Below are 11,781 nucleotides of genomic sequence, written 5' to 3'. Positions count from 1 at the left end.
TAGTGAATCATATTCGAACACGCTAATGAATGAACAATCATCAAATACTGTTGCAACAGTGATAATTAATTTTACGATGAAAGAGTAATGGAACGGAGAAAAAATTCTCTCCGGTGCCGGGATTTGAACCCGGGTTTTCAGCTCTACGTGCTGATGCTTTATCCACTAAGCCACACCGGATACAACCCCGGCGTCGGATAGAATCGTCTCAGATTAAGCTCCAACTCTTGGGTTCCCTCTAATGGCCGCCCTCTGCACTACGTCATAGGTGTCTATGAACGTAGGACCGAAGTCCACACATGTGCTGAGGTGCACTTATTATGAGTGACTAGTTGGCCGGGATCCGACGGAATAAGCGCCGTCTTAAATCACGAAGTGATTTACGCATATCATATATATTATTTTAATGTACCGAAATACATATGATATTTCCATGCAGATATTCTGCGTCATCATACGATGAAAGAGTAATGGAACGGAGAAAAATTCTCTCCGGCGCCGGGATTTGAACCCGGGTTTTCAGCTCTACGTGCTGATGCTTTATCCACTAAGCCACACCGGATACAACCCCGGCGTCGGATAGAATCGTCTCAGATTAAGTAGTGCAGAGGGCGGCCACTAGAGGGAACCCAAGAGTTGGAGCTTAATCTGAGACGATTCTATCCGACGCCGGGGTTGTATCCGGTGTGGCTTAGTGGATAAAGCATCAGCACGTAGAGCTGAAAACCCGGGTTCAAATCCCGGCGCCGGAGAGAATTTTTCTCCGTTCCATTACTCTTTCATCGTATGATGACGCAGAATATCTGCATGGAAATATCATATGCACTTCGGTACATTAAAATAATATATAGATCATTAATTTGTTTCACACTTCCTATAATCAACCATTTCGTGTTTTGTACAGTAAGTTATGTTATGGGCAGTACAATAATTTTATACATTTGTAATTCTCAGAAGTCTCCAAGCCCATATTGATCCATTCTATCTAGTCATATCCTTCCTGTCACAGTGCTGATGCACTTCCTGTATACATCCCAACAAAAAATATATAAAGGATATTCTTATCAGGTCTATCAAATAAGTCCGCAAGAATTCACACTGCACCTGCTGCGATGAGAATTGTAATTTTGCTCCTTATCACCACTGCCGTGCTGTGCACATTCATTGCACAACATCCTACAGGTAATAACAGGTTTTTATGTACTACAGTAGGCTACTAAAGACTGATTACTACAGATGGAAATTTTGCTACCTTGGACGCGACGCTATCTGCGCACCAAACATACAATGTAACTAACTGTGTACTCTGTTTAGCAGTAAGAGGTAAACAAATGCAGATTTCAGGTATTAAGACGAAGAACCTATAGTTAGACTAAATACAAAATTTGCACATTGTGCGGAATATCTAAACTGAAATATATCTAATGTAAGTCATTTACTTATGACTGAAATGTAATTGTGACTATTGTTAGTCCTATATGAAGGGTTCAGAACCATAGTGGGCCAAGCGCCATTTACTAAAACCGTAGAAAACAAGAGTTAAAATTAAGTTATTACTTTAATTCAATGGAAACATATAAGAAGTAATATAAAATATACACATTAAAACTAAATGATATGTCATTCTTCATTAAACTATGGTATTCACTTAACTTTAACCCTTGCTTTCTCCGTTTTTAATAAATGGCACTTGGCCCACTATGGCTCTGAACCCTTCATATGCAATGTACAGTAGAATAAACCCTGCATAGATTAGAATAACACAATATTTCGTTTTGTAATGAGTAGAGTTTGAAGTTGAGGCACATTTACTTTGAAGTTAAGTACACACAGAATAATACAGTGTTTATAAAGCAGCCTGCAAGGTAGTCCTTCCCCTCATACACACATGATGTTAATTGGATGAAGCAATATAGGCCAAGCAAGGAAAAAAAATAAATGTTCACCTGAAGGACAAACGTAAACATTAAATTGGTTGGAATACATCGCATTATCGTCTCCAGGTTCTAGAAACGTAATATTATTCTTAGGTCTATAACTAGAGCTAGAAAGTTGGTACCAAAACTGTTAAGTTGTGTGAGCTTGGACTATATCTCTACCGAATGAAAAGTAATAGAGCGTCTCTCGGTGTCAGTGAAGCAGAACGACTAACATGTACAGCCGAGTGGTAACCAAACATGTGCTCAAATCTTCCATAGCCTTAGAACAAGAAAATAATATAAAAAACAACAATTCGTAACTCTCAATCTAAATTAATTTACCCATACATATAAAAAATAACATAGGCTACAAAGTATACAATTATGATTCTAGCCTCATTATACCAATTAACAATGAACATTTTTATTTTATCAACAGTAATCTCACTAGACGTTTTGATTTATCTAGAGAAAATCAAAACTCGAGTGGGATTTAATTGACTATTACACGATTAGAAGAAAGTATATAAAGATTAGAAGTAACGAAGTACTCCAATACAATAAAATATTAATTGACTTACGAAAATACAACTGTCTTCAAATGTATTATTGTACCATCTCAACATTACAAATATTACGCTAGATGCATGCTAGATGGCAGTAGTGTCTTTATACAGACACTGTAATGATTACTATTCAATAAATCTTAATATTAAACAATCTCTGATACGTGACTATCCACAATATCATATAGCAGAAGTTCTTTTTATCCTTTCAGAGCAAAAGCTATAACATAACCTAACTAATATACACAAGTGTTAGAAAAGTTTTAATTAACGACGATGACATAAAAAATAAATATGAATAATTTTAAAAGGAATAATTATTGAATGTACAATTTTCAAATTTGAATGTGGTTGGTGGTTCAATTGATGTTATATTGGACGTGTGCGTAATAGAAGTGGAACTCGTTGATTTAGGCCTACTTGGTGTATTCAACTTATTCAGAATTTCCGAATGAATAATTTTAAAAGGAATAATTATTGAATGTACAATTTTCAAATTTGAATGTGGTTGGTGGTTCAATTGATGTTATATTGGACGTGTGCATAATAGAAGTGGAACTCGTTGATTTAGGCCTACATGGTGTATTCAACTTATTCAGGATTTCCGAATGGTGCTCTTCATTTATTTGTAAATCGGATTTCAGAAGATGCATAGGTATGATCAGTGATTTTTATTAATTCTTGTTCTTGAATGCCAATGCGAGTCATATTTTAAACTGCTGTGCATCGACTGGAGTGGTTTGTAATTTTATATATATTTTTGACGTCCAGACCAGCGCAGTTTCAAATGTTGGCAAACAAAGAAACAAAAACGCTAGGGACGCGATAAAATTAAACAAATGCTAGGGACGCGATAAAATTAAACAAATGCTAGGGACGCGATAAAATTGTGCGATAAGCAGCCATGATTGGTTGAAATACATCCTTTCGTACCGTTTTATTGGTCAAAAGTAGTATGACGTAGTAAGAGTGTAATAGTCAAAATAAATATCCCTTTTAGGTTAAGAAAAAAAAAACAATATTTGTACTCTGGAAATATTCGTTCTACGTCACAAGACGTTACTGGAAAAAATCTGAAATATGATACAGTAGTCTGTTTATTAGTATCATCAAGTGAACAACTACTTTGTAAATCTAATAGTGTATCTCGTGGCGGCCGGGTAGCTCAGTTGGTAGAGCAGCTGGCTACGGATTGAAAGGTCCGGGGTTCGATCCCAGGTGGTGACAGGATTTTTTTCTCGTTGCCAAACTTTCAGAACGGCCCCAAGGTTCACTCAACCTTCTATAAAATTGAGTACCGGGTCTTTCCCGGGGGTAAAAGGCGGTCAGAGCGTGGTGCCGACCACACCACCTCATTCTAGTGCCGAGGTCATGGAAAGTATGGGGCTCTACCTCCATGTCCCCCAAGTGCCTTCATGGCATGTTACGGGGATACCTTTACCTTTTTAATAGTGTATCTCGTATGTGGGGCATAATATTAAACCCATTTGTTTTCAAGAAAATTGTTCATTTCTATTGTAATGGCAGCTAGGAAGTTCGTATCGTAATTCCGATGTTGAACTTGGACTGTAACGCAACCGAATGCACAAGACGTCAACATTTAACAAAAAAAAAAATAAAAAATAAACGTGATATACTTACACTCCTGTTTGCATAATTATTTAATAACGGATGAGTTTACTTTTTTGGAATGCATAATATTCACATTATGTAAACAATACAATAATAACAGAATAGCTCGCTTTGTTCAAAACCTAAAATATTAATACAGGGACATCATTTTATTTTTACTAACATTTTTAATATTAACCTGGCTATACCTTCAGAGAACCGGAAAACCCGTTCGCTACCCCCTTCCACAACTGGAGTTCGATGATACTGGCGTAAAACACAAACACATCACTTTATTGGGTATAGAAGGGAAGAAAAGTACTTCATCCATTTACGTAAACTAGGAAATATCGCGATTTTGAGTTCGATAATTTTCATTAGGATTTTCATTTAATCAAAATGCAGTACTGTATTAAGAATGAGTGTTTTTACTCACGAACTGAGCTATCCATGCGAACGTGTTCATTATGTAGTGTATATTATACTGTCTACAGCACAAAGCGTACAATATAGAGAATAATGAAGTTCAATTGAAAAATAATCATAAAATGGATATTTAAACACATTTTTGAAGATGGTAGCCATTCATTTTGATAGCCTACAGGGTTCAGTTCTTTTGTGCATATTATCGCACTATAGACTATTGCATCTAATTCCAATTACCAGTTTCGTCCTTCGTACTAGTAACTCATGTTGAAATAATTCTGTACCTACTCTATAAAAGAGTACCTTATGTAATGTAAATTCAATCTTCACTTCTGCCCGACCCGCATAGATAAAATTACTCGGACATGCTAGCTACTCTCCGACCAAGTGGTTATGCCGCAGGATCGTAGAAAGGAGGGAAATCACGTGACAGTTAATTACTTAACGAGGCCCTTTTATTTAAGTTATTTTAAACAGTTGTATAATATTACGTAAACGTCCAATTCCTAACAGAAATTAATGTTTTCAGAAAAGAGCTAAGACAGCCCTGCTTTTACAGAGGGCCGTGCAGAAACAGGTGGGGGAAATCGGGATGTGACGTAGGCAAACGGACAGTAGGCTACCTGTGCGAAAATATGATTCAATATTAAAAGTTCTTTCGTCACTGGAAAACGCGAACATATTTCTGGAACGTACTATACTCAGTAACTCAGTGCTGTTTACTATAAGCTGCCTTGATTCTGTCTGGAAAACAGTTGAAACTTCATTAGTAGAAGGGGTGGGAGTGAAGGACATTCAAAAACTCAGGTACAATAAAACTTGAAGTAAAAATAAAATGATGTCCCTGTATAAATTAACAATATTGTTCAAAGTAATCACGACTCTACACACCTCCACAGAATGTCACTACGCGTAGTTTGTAATCATACCGGTACTGTGTATCATCTGTAGCGAGCGGCAGCAGAGCGAGGCGCGGGTGATATCTATACTCCTCGCTGTACTCAGCTGAAATGTACTGCTTTGGTACGAACTTCCTAGCTCTGTCTATAACAGTTGTACAGGGCAATACTATTTACAAAGGTACTTTGTAATAAGTTTAATAATAATAATAATAATAATAATAATAATAATAATAATAATAATAATAGTAATAATAATAATAATAATAATAATAATAATAATAATAATACTTAATAATTAGAATATCAGAACACATACCATTTGTAACTGTAGATCTACATAAATTACAAAATAAGGAAAAGAAGCGACATAAACGCAGTAAATATAAAACATCATCATCATCATCATAGCACTACAGTCCAAAGTGGACCTTGGTTTCTCTCACAACAGCTCTCAACTTCACTCTAACCCCAGCCACAGTCCTCCAGTTCCTCACTCCCAGACTTGTAACGTAATATAAAACATAGGTCACAGAAATAGACTTGCCTGAAACTAATTAGATTACAATAGAGCGTGTCGTTTAGGCACAGTGAAATTGTAAACAAAGTGCAGGTAACGTATGGGCAAGAGGAGTAGAATGTGGCGTAACGGTCAGCGCGTCTGGCCGTGAAATCAGGTGGTCCGGGTTCGAATCCCGGTCGGGACAAGTTACCTGGTTGAGGTTTTTTCCGGGGTTTTCCCTCAACCCAATATGAGCAAATGCTGGATAACTTTTGGTGCTGGACCACGGACTCATTTCACCGGCATTATCACCTTCGTCTCATTCAGACGCTAAATAACCTAAGATGTTGATAAAGCGTCGTAACATAACCTACTAAAATAAAAATAAAATAAAACAACACTATTTCCTAAACATAATTACAGTACTGCAGTATTGAATTATTTCAACGTTCCAGTTGCTTGTTTGTTAAAATGTGTATATGATAACGTTATGCAATTTGTTTTCTTTTGTTTTGTGTGTTTTTGGAAAATATAATTTTAATTAATACTCTGCCATAAATGTTGTAACTGAAACCTTGTGCATCCCGCATGTTTATCGTACGACTCGTCCCCCCCCCCCCCCACACGTTACCTGCACTTTGTTTACTGCCCGTGCCTCACTTCCTGAACTGTTTCTTTGCGGGGCGAGACGCAGAGGGGGTGAGTGGGCGGTCCTGGGTACCGCATGTGCCTACTACCCTACGTTCAAAACATCGGCCTTTTCAGGGTTCCTTTCGTCAGCTATGGAGCAATATCAGCCATGGACAAGCGAATGCATAGGCTGTCCCCTCAAAAAACAAATTATGTCCTTCTCATCAATTCCTGTAACTAAACACTAATACCAGTGGTAGACTACAGTCTCTACTTGAGATTATCGACCTAATCGCGAGTACGGTTGTCACGTGTACACATCCGTAAACTCTTTCCTCTGTGGCAGTGTTTCTCAAACGTTTTTCCACCGCGAAACCCCTTTTAATCTAAAGTGTAATTGCGTAATCCTTGTAATATTTTATTAGTATTTAATAGTTAACAGACAAGTGAGAGCTAGTATCTCAATAATTCTGTTCAGTGGGACGAATGTATTTGTTTTTTAAGCCTGCAATCTGGTTTTATGGCGGAAAGTTGTAGTCTCATTTATGCTATAATTCTGCATTTTGTCTTTTCGGTATTTTGTTTTTGTGGACACATACGCAGAAAATGCAGTGATGAAAGTGATAAGTATTATGGGTATTTTCCGTTTTAGACGTTTATTAGGCCTAAACATATTGTTATTACGCATATTATTGTAATATTATTATTACTCATATTCTTGGATTATTATTATTATTATTATTATTATTATTATTATTATTATTATTATTATTATCATCATCATCATCATCATCATCATCATCATCAGTTGTTTCATGTTATTATTGATTCATATTTTCGTAACATTTATATATTTTTATAGTATCCACTAAGTATAAAATAGCCACCGGTGCAGCCCAGTCGGCTAAGGCGCTTGCCTATCGATCCAGAGTTGCGCTCGGGCGCGGGTTCGATTGCCTCTTGGGCTGATTACCTGGTTCGATTTTTTCCCAAGGTTTTCTCCAACCGTAAGGCGAATGTCATGTAATCTTTGGGGAATCCCCGACCTCATCTCGCCAAATACCATTTCGCTACCATCAATCCCATCGATGCAAAATAACCTAGTAGTTGATACAATGTCGTTAAATAACCAATTAAAAAAAAGTATAAAATAAAATTTAAAATCATATATGGCTCACGGAACCCCGGAACATACTTTGAGAAATGCTGCTCTATGGCAATTCAGCAATAATTGTCCAGACTGAACGAAGAGTGGCCTAGTGTGTACTTACATCGCCATCGCCATCGCCATCGCCATCGCCATCGCCATCAGAGATAATAGCGATAGTGGTAACCACTATTAGGGTATCCAGTATTATAAACAGTAAAGACCCCTGCAATGGCATAGGATAATGTTTTCAGCACATGTAATATGCTGCCGTGCCACACGCTGCAACTGCCGTTCCGGTCCGAGCAGACCTAAGAGGCGTGGTTATAAGCACTAGGGAGCTCTCGGTTCAGAACGTGAGACACGGGCAGTACGTTTTCACTGTGCCTAAACGAGACGCTCTACTGTACTATGAAGGAAACAATATTTAAATGAAACGTTTAGAAAACAATATGTTCTATTTAATATAAACCTGATAACAAAATAGAGTAAACTAAGAATTAAATGAAATAAAATGAAGTAGGCCTACTAGTTTCGCAAATTAACAACATACTATTTAAAATATACAGTATGTTAAATATAATGCTATTTTAATAGTAATTTAAATTTACTTATTTATTTCACAGGTTTGTAGTGTCTTTGACATTTTCCTGTACCCATTTCAAGAATTTATAGCCACTCGCCACTCATCTCTATTCTCCCAATCTCCCTCCTCTAAGCCTCTCTCACTCAATGTTCTAACTATTCCCTCTGTCCAGGTTAAGTTCGGTCTTCCTCTCTTTCTTCTTCCCGTCGGAATCCATTCATAAATCTTTTTCGGTAATCTGTCTTCCGTCACCCTTTTTATTCGTTAAAGATGCAACCTTCAATTAAAATGATACACCATTCTGTCACCACATTTTCAATATACCGAGAATATTTAAAAGCACGCTGATATTGATATAAGGTACTGGTACACATTTTCGAAATCAGTCATAAATGAAAATGTGTAGATTTCGCTGATATTAAAATTACAACTTGTTAAAATACTACTCGTTTCTCTCTCTACAGCTGCAGCATGTAATTTTCAGAAATGTTGGGCAGCCTGCAAAGTTCAACTGAGTAACAAGTTCAGAACTGCACTCTGTTTTGGATCCGCATGTCAGTGTGGTAAGTTCTGCATTTACATACAAAATGTTCAATTCCACAAATGCTTAAAATCTGTTTACTCTCGTGTGCTAGCTAGACCACTTAGAAAATGCAGCTATGGCGGAAAAATTAACTCATTTCCTTCTCCCACACTCGCTGCGTGTTCCCCTCTGTGCGTTCCCCGACGTCGATCACCAATCAGAATCTGTGTCTTAACCAAAGTTGGCGGTACTAGGCCGCTATTATCGTGACTCTCATTGGATTACATAGTTTACTTTCACCTCAACCGTACACTTCTAGTCAAAATATTTTTCCTCTATTTTCCGCACATGCTCACATAATTTCATCCATTTTTCGGGGGAATATTCATCCATGAGTTTATTATCAAACAATATTTCTCACGTAAAGACATGCCAATACCCTGATTATAACTTAAACACACAGCACTATTATTAGTAGGTATTCATTTACCTATTTTATACTACACTTCACTTCACTTTAGCGCAACTGTACTCCCTACGAACTCAGCGTTCGCCATGAACAAGAGCTGTGGGAGGGGAGATTAGCGCATGCGCATTACAACTGCATTTACAAAGTGGTATAGTAATCTATAGTAGAGAATAAAATCTGTTTACTGTCGTATGCTATATAATATTTATCCATTGCGGGTATCTAAATTCCATTCCTGGTATCTAAATGTATTTTAAATTGTACGCTTTTTCTTTGTAATGTGTTGTTTGCGAAGAAGTTATAAATAAATATATATGGATTTTATGATTGCTAATGGTTGGTTGTGATTGAAAAAGTTTCTGATTCACTACCGGTACTTTTAATTCAGTGCTGTGAATAAAGCCATTGATTAGATTGCTAAGGACGATGAAATGAAGACTGGTTTATATACTAGACTAGACGGCATTTTGGAAGGCGGTCAGCTGCTACATGAGCCGTAGCATTTCTAGTATGTGACGTCACAAACTTGTATAGTAGAACCAATCAGAATCAGTCTATAACAAGTATTTCCAGAGTTCGTTTGTTCACGTGTGAGTGTTTCAATACATTGAATAAGTAAAACTAACATTTACTGTGTATGTGTAAGATAAATAAATGGAAGAAGAGGCTGTAAAAAGACAAGCATTGCACAGGCAGGCGCGGAAAATAGTGTTTAAGATGTATAATTATTTTAAAAACGTTGACGAGCAGAACGCTGCTGGCCATCTTGATGCTGGCTGCAACGTTGCCAACATGCAAGAAACGACTGCAGAAGCATGTGGTGTGGGATTGAGAACCGTGCAAAGAGTATTGTTAGTGAAGGAAAGAGGGTTTGTTTGGTGTCATGCTTACAGTAATCAACGGCTAAGGTCATTATTGTTTTTGATAATTTAAATTCTCTCCTGCACTATTTGCATCGCACGTGCGCGTGAAGTACGATGTGGCAATGTTGTACGCTGCCTTGCCTTCTCTATCTGTCTCTCTCGACGCAAACGCTAGCAGACTACTGCCTTCCGAATTGCCGTCGACTGTAGCCATGGATAAAAAAATCTGAATAAAAATGATGCTACCATGTGATATTTAAATGTGTGTTTTGATTTTGCTGTAATTTATATTTGTGTCATTACAGTGCCCATCCGGTAATAAAAATGCATTGGGAATGCTGCTTTTAAAAAAGAACGAGGATAAAGGAGTATGTACAGTTTTACAGTTTTGAAGTACAGCATAATTATTTTATTGTAATGCATATTAATTATCAATTTTGATAATAAAGGAAAATATAAATATGTAAATAATTTCTGAATTAATATTATCATTACCAATGAACTCTTAATTCAATATCAACGTATAATACATTATGCAACGAGCCTATAATGAAGGTAATTAAGAAGCGAGTTGCGTCATAATTTTCATACGAGCTTCTTAATTACCATTATAGGCGAGTTTCATACGACTTTTTATGCTCGACCATATTTCTAACTTGATATTATTAATTTTCTTTGTATCTGATCTTGACCAATGTCCCGTATGTTGTGAGATGTTGGCAGACGCGAAAGTATTGATTTTTTCCGAGGAAAAGATGTTCACATTGACCTTGCTAGGCCATAAGAACCTACAGATATAACATTGAAATTAAATTAGACATTGAAAAACGAGATGACAAATTGAATTTATTTGAATATTATTTACAATTAACGCTAATTATTATAGTAACAGAACATAACCTTCTGCGACAGTATTGGATTTCCAGCCTCCGTGATTTTTCGCTAATTCTCTTTCGATTGCATATCCGAGAATAATCGATACTTGCGGTTTTATAACGGTAGAAAGCTGACCTGTCATTGGCTGAACAGTTGTAACCTGAGTCGTCATTGACTGAAAGACCTGAACTTTAATGAGTAGGTGTACTTTAATGACATGCATTAAAGGTCTGCTACCAGGTGTATAATTACTACATTTCGGCATGATCGAGCATAAATAAATTTATAGGCTGGTAGGTACACTGCCCTTTTTTTCCTCGTCCATGGTAACGTAAACAACATGTTACCTTACAGATCTCCTATAAGAGACATTATTTCCCCTTCAAGCAATAACAAACCTAGAGGGTTCCGGTACCACATAAATGCAAATCTATGAGTCGTGCAGAATTCACCACTTCTTTCATATACCAATATTTCGATAAACCGCGAGGAACAACTGCCACTGCGGATGATCGATTTGTCGCAACCCAAACACAAGTCGTGCTATGTTTTTGAGACAGAAGTGATAATGAAAGGAGAATTGTGGAGAGTGATGATAGCAGAATGAGGAGCGAAAACGAGAGAAACCCCGGAGAAAAACTGTCACAAAACCTGCCACCTCCCATGCGTCCAATTCCGCCATCGGCAAGATATGAACTCGTGTTTACGGTCGTCATAAGCCAGCGTTCTGCCAATCAGATACCAAGGAGAATTAAGGCGAATAG

The sequence above is a fragment of the Periplaneta americana genome, chromosome 1 (genome assembly GCF_040183065.1).
Source record: "Periplaneta americana isolate PAMFEO1 chromosome 1, P.americana_PAMFEO1_priV1, whole genome shotgun sequence".
NCBI lineage: Eukaryota > Metazoa > Arthropoda > Insecta > Blattodea > Blattidae > Periplaneta > Periplaneta americana.
The sequence above is the reverse complement of the archived record's forward strand: the minus strand, read 5'-3'. Positions refer to the sequence as shown.